The sequence below is a fragment of the Suricata suricatta genome, chromosome 3, assembly GCF_006229205.1.
Source record: "Suricata suricatta isolate VVHF042 chromosome 3, meerkat_22Aug2017_6uvM2_HiC, whole genome shotgun sequence".
Taxonomy (NCBI): Eukaryota; Metazoa; Chordata; class Mammalia; order Carnivora; family Herpestidae; genus Suricata; species Suricata suricatta.
The window spans coordinates 28,970,603-28,983,543 of record NC_043702.1 but is presented as its reverse complement, the minus strand read 5'-3'; the positions used below and the strand labels follow the sequence as shown (position 1 = coordinate 28,983,543).

Below are 12,941 nucleotides of genomic sequence, written 5' to 3'. Positions count from 1 at the left end.
TAAGGGGAGTCAACTTTTTCTTGATGATTCAAGCTTCTAATTTTTTTTTTAATTAAAAAAAATTTTTTTGAGAGACAGAGACAGTGCGAGCAGGGGAGGGCCAGAGAGAGAGGGAGACACACAATCTGAAGCAGGCTCCAGGCTCTGAGCTGGCTGTCAGCACAGAGCCCGATGGGGGGGCTCGAACCCACAAACTGTGAGATCATGACCTGAGCTGAAGCCGGACGCTTAACCAACTGAGCCACCCAGGTGCCCCCAGACTTCTAATTTTAAACTTCACTCTTTGTGACAAAGGTCAGGTACTGTCCCTGTCCTATTTTGATCAGATAGGTTGAGGCTTGAGTTTTGTTTGACCGGTTAAACTTACCAGGACTCAGTTTCCTCATCTGCACAAGTGTGATGATAGTTACATTTCAAGAGTGCTGCATCTTGTTTATGTGGATACACAATGAATTAGCCACTGTGTTGGCATCTTTGTACTTTGTCATGGGGAAATTTGTGACTTTTCCCTATCAGTACTGTTGCTGTCACTTCCTGTTATGTGTACACCTCCCTCCTGGACCCTTCCTCTTTTGACTTGGTTTATTGTGACTTGACTGACTTGACTTGTTTTGACTCTTTTATTGTATTGTATGGATTTTGCTGCAGGCGGTTTTACTATGTATTGGGCAGTTTTGATTCTGGGGTCTCAGCTCTGCCCCAAGCCAGTGTAACCCCAGGACCAGCATGTCGTGTGCTGTGCTTCTGTCATCCAAGCTCATGGTGCAGCAGGGACCAGAGCACGCCCCCAGGGACAAAGTAGAAGAACATCAGTGCTCAGGGGTCCCCGGCATTGATGGAGAAGCTCAAGGCATCTTCTGAAACCATCCCCTGAAGCCCAACCATGGTCTGCATCTTTGAGGTTCAGGGCTATTTGGCCTCTAGCTGACTGTCCTGGATAAGCAAGGTGCTCTTGTATTGGTTTACACCCAGCAGAGCCCTCTAAATCTTAGAAGATGTGTCTATTTCTCCCAAAGAAGGGGGTGGTATCTTAGAAAGGTAGCAGTTTCCCAGGTTGATACATGGACCGTAGTAAACAGAGGGAACTGACCAGACCTGATAATCTCGCCCCTCCCCACCTGGCCAGCAGTGGCACTCTGCGAGCATCCTGGATTCCAGTCAAACAGCCAAAGACAACCTTATACCTGTAGGAGACGCCTAGTGCTTGGACCCTCCTCCCTCTCCCCTCCGTACTGTCCAGCTGTACACTCCCCACCTCTTCCCCTCCACTTCCTTGATTCCTCAAGTTCTTTTATGGGTCCCAATGCCGAACTCCCAGAGCATTGTGTATTGTCTCAATTTGCTGGCTTGCCTTTAGTTCATATGTGGTCAGTGTTGTATGCTGAGCATGTCAGTCCTCTAAGGGCATGGACCACATACTTCATTTCTATACCCCAGGGCAGCTGATCTTGGAGCAGGCACACACAGATGATTGTCTCACTGTGTTTTTACATCTGAGATGCCAGGACATGGGTCAGCGTGGCATGACCCTGCACTGAAAGGTAGACAGAACTGTCTTCCCTATTCACCCCACTTGTGCTGTGACATAATGACAACAGGAAGGTGAGACACAGGCGTATGGAAGTCACTAAGCTCTCTGCGACTCAGCTTTTCACCAGCCAAATGGCAATAGATGATGCATTCAATCATAGTTATTTAACAGGGATAATGTGCCACGTGTGATCGTAGCTCTGAGAACGCCATGATGGCAAATCGCATTCTTGGCCCTTGTGGAACTTAGAGTTTGGGAGCAAGTAAAAAATATGGTTATCGAGGATAAAGCTACCACATTCGGAGCATCACCTCTGAGCCTGGCACTTTGCCAAATGCTTCACATGTATCATCTCATTTGATCCTTGCTTCAAAAAAAATGTGAAGTCGTTGTTACTCTTCCCATTTTACAGAAGAAGGAACTTGGGCTTAAAGCAGTTAAGCATCTGGCCCACGGTCCCCTCATGGAAAAGGCAGAGAAGGGATTTGAAGCCAGAATACACTACTTTGCAACCTATGCTGTTTACTCCCCCTACTCCAACCCATCTAGCACTGTGCATGCTGACTGGGGATACGGTATGGGCGTGTGATATGAGCCCACAGCACTGAGACCCAGCCTAGGCTGGGGAGATCAGGGAAGGCTCCCTGGAAGAAGTGATGGCCGCACCGATCTCAAAGAAGTTAGGTAAAGGGGGCATGTGTGTGGCTGGCGATCAGGTGAAGAGCATTATGCCACAGACAAGAAGGGGAAAGAATGTGATGCTTTTGGGAACAAGATGAAGGGCAATCCTTGTGACTTGCTGATCAACAAAACTTCTCAGTGAAGAGATACCTGAGCAATGCTATTCAATTTTATTTCCTGGCCTCTCAGGGGCTTGTGGGCAGGAAGTAGGAAAGACTAAGACTTTAAGGACTCTTTGCTGCCCTCACCCTCACTGGCCTCTAGAATTTCGTACCCTATATTCAGGAACCCCCCCCCCCAGGTTAATACCTGAACGTGGGGTTTGGCCTGGAAAAGTCCAGAAAACAGTGAGTTAAACTCCACTTGCCAGTTTACTCCTACACAGGACTCTCTCTGAACACACGTCTCTTTCCTAAGAATAGAGGGCAGGAGGCCACATTGCCCAACTGGAGGTGTGGTTGCAGCCGGTGTCCACCTGAGTCTCTGGAAATCGACACAGAGTGTAAATTCTCTGGTTCAGGAGAGTGCCTTGCACTCAGGAGAGAGCCTCAGATTGATTACTTGTGACATTATTATAGATTTACTGCCTGCCCAACCACAGAAATATTCTGATTCCCCCAAGGAACCAACGAACAGCAAAACTCTTCTGTATTATTGCAACGACCCTGCCTAACGAGAGAAGCAGACCCCCTGCAGGGGCAGGACGTCCCCGGGCCCCCTGACTGTGGGGGTCAGCTGGCAGCCGACCCCAGCTCACCCACCTTCACCAAGGACTCTACCCAGCGACTTCGCTTGCCGAAGAAGCGGGAAAAACATCGCAGACTGTTCTCCTCCTACCAAGGTTAAAGAGCAGTTGGGACAAGGGTTATTTTTGGCAGTTTGTTTTTAAATATGCGATGTTGCAATCACAACTCTCCAAATGCAAGCTTCGCTGCGGATGTCCTTCCTAACAATGCGTTTTTATCTCCTGATTGAGAAAATCACTTGAGGTTTTCTCCTACACAATCCCACTTGTTCTGCCTCTCAACCCTGGCACCTTCTCTGAAGCCAGAGGTCCCAGAGGGCAAGCGCCTTACCCCATGTAACTGTGTGTAATTCTCCTAGCTAATTACACCGGGTGAGAGTCTGTCTTCAGAAATTCAGTGGGAGCTCAGGGTGTGGAGGAGATAGAGAGGAGAAGGAAGGAGACCAAGTGAAGAAATTAGATTTTTCTAAAAAGGGATTTGTGTTTTTTCCTAGAGTTATGAGTTCTATAGAAAATAGTATGTTCTCTTTGTCCTTTTCGGTGACAGGGATTGAAACCTTTGGATTAAGAGAAACTTGATAGGTAGTTTAATTCCATTCTTATACTTCTGCCTGGATAAATCGTCCCCAAAAAAAATATATACATATTAGCTGCCCTTGTCTTTCCGTCTAGAAAAGAGCTTCCATAATCGACCTTCATTATAAAACCTAGGGCCTCACAACTCATCTCAGTGATTGCAGAGTAGATGGTTGTATTTAATTTACATAATCAGAATTTTTTTTCCTAGAGGGAAAATCCCTGAAAAATGTTAGCTGGGTCAGAATAAAATTTTAAAATAGAAGAAGAATGAAAAACATGTGAACTGGGCTTAGGTTTGAAAAGCTGGCAAAGGACTTCATGAGATAAAACCCACCTGATTTTGTATGCTTTCCCCCGCCCCCTCCAACTTTGTAGCCAAGCATCTTGGCAGTCTGTATATATGGGACCGGATACTACCGTTATTCCCATTTAACAGGTGGAATCACTGAGGTCCGGAGAGATCCCTCAGATAGTAATGGCAGAGCTGGGATTTGAAACCCACCACACAAAGCCGTCTTTGTATACCTGGAGCTGTCACCTGCTGTGCCCACGCCTAGGTATTTGGGGCCTCTGATTTCCTGAGATATACTTGACAAGTCTTGTCTTGTCCTCTTCTGTTTTTTATTCCTTTCCTTTGCCTCTTCCTGCCATGCAGTCCCCTCTGGATGCCAGCAGGGCAGCCAAGGAGAGAGAGATCTTTCTGTGACTTTAAATACAGGCTGGAGACCTGACTTTCAGTCAATGGTGTCCTCTGCCTCCCTGTCATCCCCTGGTCCCCTCCAGCCCCCCTTGCCATCCTCTTCAAATTCTCTGCCATCCCCCCACCGGCTCACTCTGCAGCTGGAATCCGAAGATGTGAGGGCTAGTAATAGAGTGTCAGCGGAAGTAATTGATTCCTCACACAGAGAGAATTCTCCTGCCTTCAGTGTCAATGGAGCTGAACCAGAGTCTTGGAGGTGAGCGAGACATGTAAACAGTCCATGGCTGAGCTGTCAGAGCGCAGCCAGACACACCGGAGAGCCAGCCAGAGGGAGGACGGCGGAACAAATAATTGTTTTATTGGGAAGGAAAGGAGTAAATAATATTTCAGCCCGGGAATTGGCAGCTCGAAAGAGCCGGTTGAGAGCTTGAAGCAGAAGGAGTCGTGATGCAGGTTTTAATGGAAGGGTTTTTCTTTGTCTCAAGGTAGGAGGTTTCGTCCCCACACCCCCCTCCTCCCATTATCATCATTATTATCATTAAAATAATTACCGTAACAATTACGGTTGATGAGACCTGGAGTTTATAGAGCACCTTTCATCTAAAAGTTCAAAGTGATTTATCTATGTGTCATCCTGTGAGAGTGGTAGGAGGGTAAGAAAGTAGTATGGGTTTTTTTCTCTTTTGGTCTTATCCACTGGGAAACTGAGGTCCAGGTAGATTCCGGGTTCAGGCTAAGCCTCAGGACAGGCAGCCGGGTTCTGTGTTGGGGTTCTCCTCTTCTGCTGCCCTCCTGCCCACCGGGGCCCTTACGTTTGTGCGGCCTCACACAACGGAGGTTCCCTCCCACGATGCCAGGGCCCTGCTGGCCCCGGCAGTGAGGTCGCCGGCAGCCAGCCAGCCAGCAGCTGCCGCGCAAAGCAACGGGTCTGTGGAGGCCGTCGCGTCTAGAAGGGTCCTGCAAAGGTCTGACTCGCCCTGCTCTCATCCTGCTGGGAGACTTCCTGCAATCTGGTTCCCTTTCTCCTAGGAGTTGGTGTCCTTTCTAGATCTGTTTCTTCCCTGTCTTGTGGAACCTCCAGCCAAGAGGACCCAATATCCCCCAACGTTCGCTCCTCCCACCCCCAACAGATGACGGCCGGTTCTTTCAGGATAGGGGGCCACGTCTACGGTGGGGAGAGGCGCGTGCTGCGTAGACCGGGCCGCTTTGGCGCCCGTGCAGCCACAGCCCCTGCACAAGGCAGCCGTCTAGGAAGGGTCTAGGAAAGCCGTCCAGGTCAGCCAGGGGCGGTTTGAGAGGCGGAAGCTGTTCCAGCTGACTGGCCACCAAGTGCTGTATTCAGAATGTCCACCCTGGCGTGGCAGCAGCCCTTCCTGCTTGGACATTAGCGCAGGCCCATCATTTCCACGCCAAGGTGCTTTTCTTGCACGATTGTGACAAGTCTGCCCCTGGAGCCCGGAAGAGCTCTAAGCGCTGTAACCCGAAGCTCGCAGTGAATGAAATCCAAGGACGGGGCCCATCACACCAGCCACATACTCCCAAATTGTCCCCTGCTTGGATTTCTGCATGTACATTTTCCAGGCAAGCTCTGTATTGTCTAAGTTTTGTTACGGAGGCTGGATGCCAGCAAAGGGGGATAGAAGAAATGATCAGGAGCCCAAACCTTTAGGAAAACATTTTTCTGACGCTGTTTGATTCCCCGGTGCCCTGTGAGCCTCATTCCCAGCAGACTCTGATTTTTCGGACAGATGGGAAGGTTATGATTTGCTCTCACAATTAGACCCTCTGGGAGCCAGGGTTAGTGAGTGCCTGTTCCAGAGGGAACCGGCGACCCAGCCAAATGCAAGGACGCTGCCAGCACACCAGCCCTGGGATGGTGTACTCCGATTTCCCCTCACTGGATACCAGTCACAGAGGCCTGATCCCTGTTCCCATTTACGAGATGAGAGAAACTGAGGCATGCAAGCTTGATTGATCCAGGCCAGTATAGGACAATTTAGGGAGTCTCAGGCCTTGCTGAGGTTCACCTTCACATCCAAGAGCCAGCCTACTGGTAAACAGACATAAATTATGGGCTCCTCTTACCACCTTCCTTACTCTAGTATCATTACCAAATGCTAACAAGGGGCCCTTTAAGCTAACTGCGGGAGTGAGGATTTTATAGATGTGTACAGCAGACAGAAAAAAGACCCAACCGTCATGCTGAAAACAGCCTGCCCAACAGTGTTAAACTTCACCTTGGCACTGGTTACCTAGAAAATCAGCCCTTACATAAGCAAACACGTTCCGTGAAAGCCAGCCTCCAGAGTGCTCCCAGGTCCAGGAGTGGAACAGACCCGTGGCCATGCAGCCTCAGGAATGCGTTTTGCCTGGGAGCCAGGTCAGTGGGGGAAGCGGCGTGCAGCGAGGGGGTCAGGAAGAAGGGCCGGAGACTTTGTTGTGTGCCCTTAATTCTCCGAAAGTTCATCCACAGTGAGACTTATCAGACACCCTGTCTGGAGCGGCCTCCTTCCTCACGTTGCGAGGCGTTCTTGGCAGTTTGCTCTGTCAGGAACAATGGGATCAGCAGGCCCCTCTCCCTCATCCCAGGGCTTCTGCAGAAAACAACCAGCAATTATAAATAGATGTTATTTGTAGTTTCCATTTTCTTCCCTTCAAGGTTTTCTGGAATCATTCCTTTAGTTTGTTTTAGGCTATTTTCTTCACATACTTCCTTTGCTGGGTGGTCAGATTTCCTCCTTTCTGAAGAGGCACGGTGACCCTGGTTGTGCTCGGACTGTGGATAAGCTCCGCATATCAGAGATTCGTGGTGGAAAGAAATGAAGGAAGAAAATGAAACTGCCAACAGTCGCTATGAAAAAGGCAGCAATGCTGACACAAATACACAAACAGATGTAGAGTCTTGGTACCATTTGAGTCCCATAGTTATTTCATAAATGCTAACAATAACAAGAATAATAATAGCAGCAATAATGACTAACATTTCTTTATTGAGTCCTTACTATGTGCTGGGCACTGTCGGGAGCTTTCAACACGCATTAACTCACCAAACAGAAAGAGATTGAGTAGTTGTCCAGACCCACCTATAGGTGAGGAGTGGGGGGCGGGGCAAGACACGGGTTGTTTGATTCTAGCCTGGACTCAGAAACATGGGATTGAAAGGAAATCTCAGAAAACTCAAGGGATTGAAGCACTGTTGATGGATTTGTACGGAAGGAGGATTTTTAGAAACCACCATCCCTAGCGCTGAGGTTGGGGGACATCGAGACTGTCTCTCTACCTTTATGACTTTTCATTCCATCTCCATGTGTTCAGTTCCCAAGACATTACGCGTATGTCACCTTCCTCTCCCCCACATCCGCCACCCTGCTTTATAAAAACAGAAGTATTAGTAAAAATAGCCAGTGTCTCCCAGTGACTTTCTAAGGCATCCAGCACTCTTCTGGGCTTGTATGTACTTTGGCAATCCTTCCCATAATCCCGTAAGGTGAGGACTGTTATTATTTCCATTTTATAGATGAAGAAACTGAGATTCAGAGAAGGTACATGCCTTGCCTGCAGTCATGCCACTAATGAGTGCTGTAGGGCTTACCTATAAAGCCCATAAACTGCACTTCTCAGAGTACACACACACTTATTTACAACAGATAGGTTTCTGCATAACAGTAATTTAAGATTATTTTTGTCACAGACCTAGGAAAATGCGCATATACATAAACACACAAAATTTCTGCCTTTGATTTATCGGGCTCCCTCCCCCACTGAAACTCATCTGTGGACCTTACTAGAAATCCACGGGCTTCAGAATACACGCTGTAGATGATAACTTGAAGAACTTATAAATACACAGGATACTGTTTTCTCACTCGATGGACCATATGTTCACAAATGGGCATATATGTGCTTATAAAAATACTTCACTTGCAAAAATTAATATGTTACCCATCTGAACACTTAAAAGCAGAACTGGGTGAATCTTGAAACCATGAATTCCAAATCTGCTCACTGCTTGTATTGGTAAGATTTGTCTTATTACTTTTGGCAAGTCCTGTGGGCTTTGTTTAAACAAAACAGCTAAATAAAAAGAGCAAGATTCCGTTAAGGCTCTAACTGAAACCTAGCAGTTTCTTTATACCCGGTACCTTCTCACGGTATTGTACGGGGGCAATCTGCTATTCTCACTGATCTCAGATCTTTATCCAATAGTAAGGTAGAAGAATGGAGGCGAGGCCAGTGTGCCCAACAGTGAGACCACCTGGGTCTACAGCCTGCCTCCGACCTGGGCGGGTCACCTGGCCTCCCTAAGCCTCAGTTTCTGCATCTGTAAATGGGTGGTAACCATAACAGGATGTGGTGTGTACTCAATGAGGATTAAATGAAGGACTATCTAAACGGGGGTCTAGCCCATAAAAAATGCTCAATAAATGATCAGTACTTTTTCCTGTTGATATTCCCATTGATGTTCCAGCTTCTTATGGAATGGGTGGCCCCGATGAAAGGGAGAAATTCAAGGAAATGACATTTGCTTCTTAAAAAAAATGTACCCTGATGGTGAGCTGCTTTTTCCATAAAGGCTGGATTTCACTCTTCAGCTGGAGACCAGGTGACCTGGCTTTGGCCTTGAATGGACTGGAGACTTCACCATCATGCAGACCTGCCCACAGTCTCTTTGTGTCTCAAGCGGCTTCTTCACTGGGAAGTTGTAGATGACAGCGTTGTTCTTTCCTCCTATTTCCCCTGCAGGTTTTAATGTAAGGATTAATAAGACAGTGTTTGTAGATGTCTTTGAGCTTCCCAGAAGAAAGGCACTCCAGGAGGTGGTAAATTCTCTGGCCTCCATAATCTACTCATGAAATATGGAACTTTGAAAGTGTGAGAAAAATCTCAAATCACTTTGACAGCATTTTAATTATAGTTGATTTGTTTGCTGCTAATAGTGAAAATGCTGTCAGCATGATTTGAGATGTTTCTTCCACTCAAAATGTTATATTTCGTGTTTTCGAGTCATAAGGCAACATTTCGGCTTTCAGATAAACCCAGAATAGCTCAGCGAATGTGTTAGAACACAAAGGCAAGGACCACGGAACAGATCCAGTGTAGCCAACCTCTCAGGAAGCGTTGTCACAGAGTGAATTCTTCCAGAATGCACCAACCTTAGGCCCCTCGTTCGTCTTCTCACTCCACAGAAAATTGTGAGCCCTCCAGACGCTGTGCAAGCACGAGACATTCAGCAGTAAGAAGGCGAGGTCCCTGCCCTCATGGTGCTTTCTATGTAGTGAGGACACAGATTCTAAACAAATAAATGGGTATATTGACAAGACCTATGCAGATGAATAGCTATAAAGGCAGTAAGACGGCAGTAAGGTAGAGAATAAAAGCATGCTGTCTGAAACAGAGCAGTCAGGGCAGACTTCTCTGAGGAGGTGGCATTTGCCTTTAGAAGGATGAGACGGCAGCAGCCATAGAAAAAGGTAACAGAATATCACAGGCAGAGAGAAGAGCAAGTGCAAAGGCCCAGAAGTTGGAAAGAGCTTGCCATGTGCAAAGTGTGAGGTCTTAATCATTTATGATACAAGTCGTGTAGAAGGAGCCACTGACTGGTTGGCAAAGGTTGTGGCTTCAGGACTTGGCTGGGCACCAGGGCTCTGCTGTGTGGTGGATCTTCCAGCACAGGCTGGGTTGGCTAACCCTGTGTTTTGGTGGCCTGCTGGGAAGCGTCAAGCGTGGATAGAGTTATGGGAAGTAGAACGCCTCTTTTCATGTTTGCCTTAGTGATGAGAGGAAGGGATGAACAGTTGCTTTTTCATACCTCTCCCGTGGTCTCTGAAAATTAATTCTGCCGTCAAGCTCCCCACGCCCCAAATGTGGGTTTGGGGAACGAAATTAAGACTTTGAAGTCGAGGAGGAACGGACAGAAAACGTTCTCTAGACAAATGCTCAACATGCAGATGTCAGAATCTGTGAGGAGAAGAGTAAAAAGGCACTCGGGAACCATTTTGGAGAGAAAGAGAAAGGTAGGAGTGGAAATGGCTACTTGGGCTTAGGAAAGTAAATAAATGAATAAAATAATAAAAGGTAGCGTGAAAGCGTTGGAAGGAATTTTTTCATTTGAGGGAGGTTATGAATAATGAAATGCAAACACAGTCATTAATATATCCTTTAGCTGGTTTATGTTTTTTTGTGTGTGGAAAATGAATAATGGGTTCTAAGAGGAACGGCTTTCAGGTTATCCTACCTGACTCGCTGGGGCTGAGCCCCAAGTGTAGACCCCAGATTCCTTTACCAAACACACGCTGGGTATCAGATGCTAGATGCGGACCCATGTTTATTCCAAGGCCACCAATTTCCTGATCCTCTGTGAGCTCCTCCAAATGAAACTGACAACACTGAAATTTCTAAGGAGATTTGCTCCAGCTGTAGCAAATCCCTAATAATAAAAAATTTCCCCAAATGAGTCAGTCACACAGGACGTAAGTGAGACGTTCTATGTGAAGTCAGCATGTCATCTGGTGTGTGCCCTTTATATAGAAAGCTGAGCCAGAAGACCTGCTTATTAACGGGGGCTTGTCCACGCAGCAGATCCTGGCACTGGAAGAAGGGTGGGGGGGGCGGCTAGCTGTAACTCCAGGCCCCCTTTCCCTCAAGCAAACCTGATAGGAAAATCCAGTTTTTCTAAGGAGTTTAAGTGAGAGCTGATTGCTTGCTTCACAAAAGGATTCTCCAGAGGGGTCCTTTAAATAACAAGCTCAGAAAGGAAATTTATAATGTGATTGATTTATAGGCACCTTTTTCAAAAAATGCATCCCTTCACTCTTTGTGTATGTAAATATGTAAGGATGCATTTGTAGCTACCAGCGTTACAGAACAGGATTTGGGGCGGTACGTTCACTGAGCAAATTGAGGCCAGCTTACAGCTAGGGTGTTTGTTAGGTAGCCCGGCTGCATCTCTGATTGTGTTAATCCCCTAAATTACCCCATGGGTGATTAAGCAACCAGAGAAAACCCGCTCTTTCTGATGAACCAGCCAGTGGGATGTCAGGGCCTCTCTCTGTCCTTTCCAGAGAAACTGGCAACAGACACACTGGAGGTATCTGGTGGTCTTTTAAAAAAAAATGTCTTTCAGTGTTTACTGAGTGCGGGCCATGTCCCTGGCACTATTGTAGGTGACCCAGTGCCCTGTCTTATTTAGTCCCCACCAGGGTTCTGTAAGACAGGTGACAACAGTGATGGTGATGCTGATGAGGGCATTTACATTTTCAACTGCTGCATTCTGAGAGCTGGGTTATGTTTCTCAGCGCTCCTACTTTGAAAAAATATTCTTTTTATCTTATTTTTTCTTTTCTTTTATTCTATTATGTCTTTATTTATTACTGAAGTACAGTTGACATACGATGTTATGTCAGTTTCAGGTGGACGATGTAGCAGCTCCACAATTGGATACATTTCGCCAAGCTCTCCACCATGGTGTGGTTACCATCTGTCACTTGAAAAAAAAAATTCCTAATGTTAGCAGCATTATTATATATATTTGTGGCTTTTTAAGAAATGCAAGCTTACTGTAAGCAATTCAGATAATAGAAGAGGACAAAGAAGGAAGTAGAAATTACCAATTATTTCACAACCCCCATATATCTCATTACTGTTAATATTTTAGTATGTAGTCCTTCAGACGTTTTTCTTTATGTAAATGTAAGAATGTGTATATGTGTGTGTATATATATTTGTAACACATGCTTTTTTAAAAATCTATTTTTTAACTTAACAGTACATCATGGCTATTTTCCTATAAAAACAAGATATCTAGACCTACAGCATTATCTACCATAGCCGTGGAGTATTCCATTTTATAAATACAAAATTGATTTACCCACCCTTTGTTGTTGGATATTTAGATATAATGCTATTTATAAAGAAATCATCTTTTCAATTTTTAAAAAAAAATTTTAATGTTTGCTTATTTTTGAGAGAGAGAGTAAGAGAGAGAGAGACTGGGTGAGCAGGGGAGAGCCAGAGAGAGAGGGCGACACAGAATCTGAAGCAGGTTCCAGCCCTGATGTGGGGCTCGAACTGGTGAACCATGAGATTCTGAGCTGAAGTTGGATGCCTAATCGACTGAGCCACCCAGGTGCTCCTCACTTTTCTTGTATGTTTTTATTATATCTACCTGCACAAAGATGCATATACGTCTTTGCACAATTGTCTGATTATTTTCTTAGGAAAAATTCCTAACAGCAGAATTGCTGGATTAAAGATTTTGTCACATTTCTGACCAAATGCACTCCGAAATGTTTTAACAGATGTTCATTCCACTCATACTGCACCTCACTTGCTGTATCTCTTCGCCTCTGAAATGGGTGTAGGAATACAATACATCTCAATTAACGTTCCTGGAGCAGTCACTAACTACCAGGCTGGGTACTGACACTTTATATAGATTAGGTTGGTCATTTGAATCTCACAACAACCCTAGGAGGAAGGTTCCAAGAACCCATTTTAGTGTCATTTTCACCATTGCTAAGGATCAGAAAGGTTAAGTAACTTGCCTGAAGTCACCCAGCTAATAAGGCTGCATTGAGAGCCAAACTCGGTTCTACTTCTGGGATTGGTGGGGGTGGAGGCCAGGGGGACGGGACTCCTCCATGCAGGTTCATCCGTTCACTGCTCCAGGTGAACTGGGTGACGTCTGCTTTATTGAACACAGCTGG

The 12,941-nt window shown here is 46.1% G+C and overlaps 1 protein-coding gene and 1 long non-coding RNA gene across 24 annotated transcripts in view; one reads left to right on the top strand and one right to left on the bottom strand.

Annotated features, from left to right (window-relative positions):
• LOC115287500 overlaps positions 1 to 438 on the bottom strand; it is a 30,442-nt gene extending 30,004 nt beyond the window's left edge. For all 5 annotated transcript variants that reach the window (XR_003906514.1, XR_003906510.1, XR_003906512.1 and 2 more), the window contains exon 1: positions 368 to 438. This is a non-coding gene — a long non-coding RNA (uncharacterized LOC115287500). The remainder of the gene's footprint in view (positions 1 to 367) is intronic.
• The window catches only part of NRP2 (neuropilin 2), a 115,080-nt gene that overhangs the window by 18,919 nt on the left and 83,220 nt on the right, over positions 1 to 12,941 (top strand). The gene's annotated exons all lie outside the window — the stretch shown is intronic.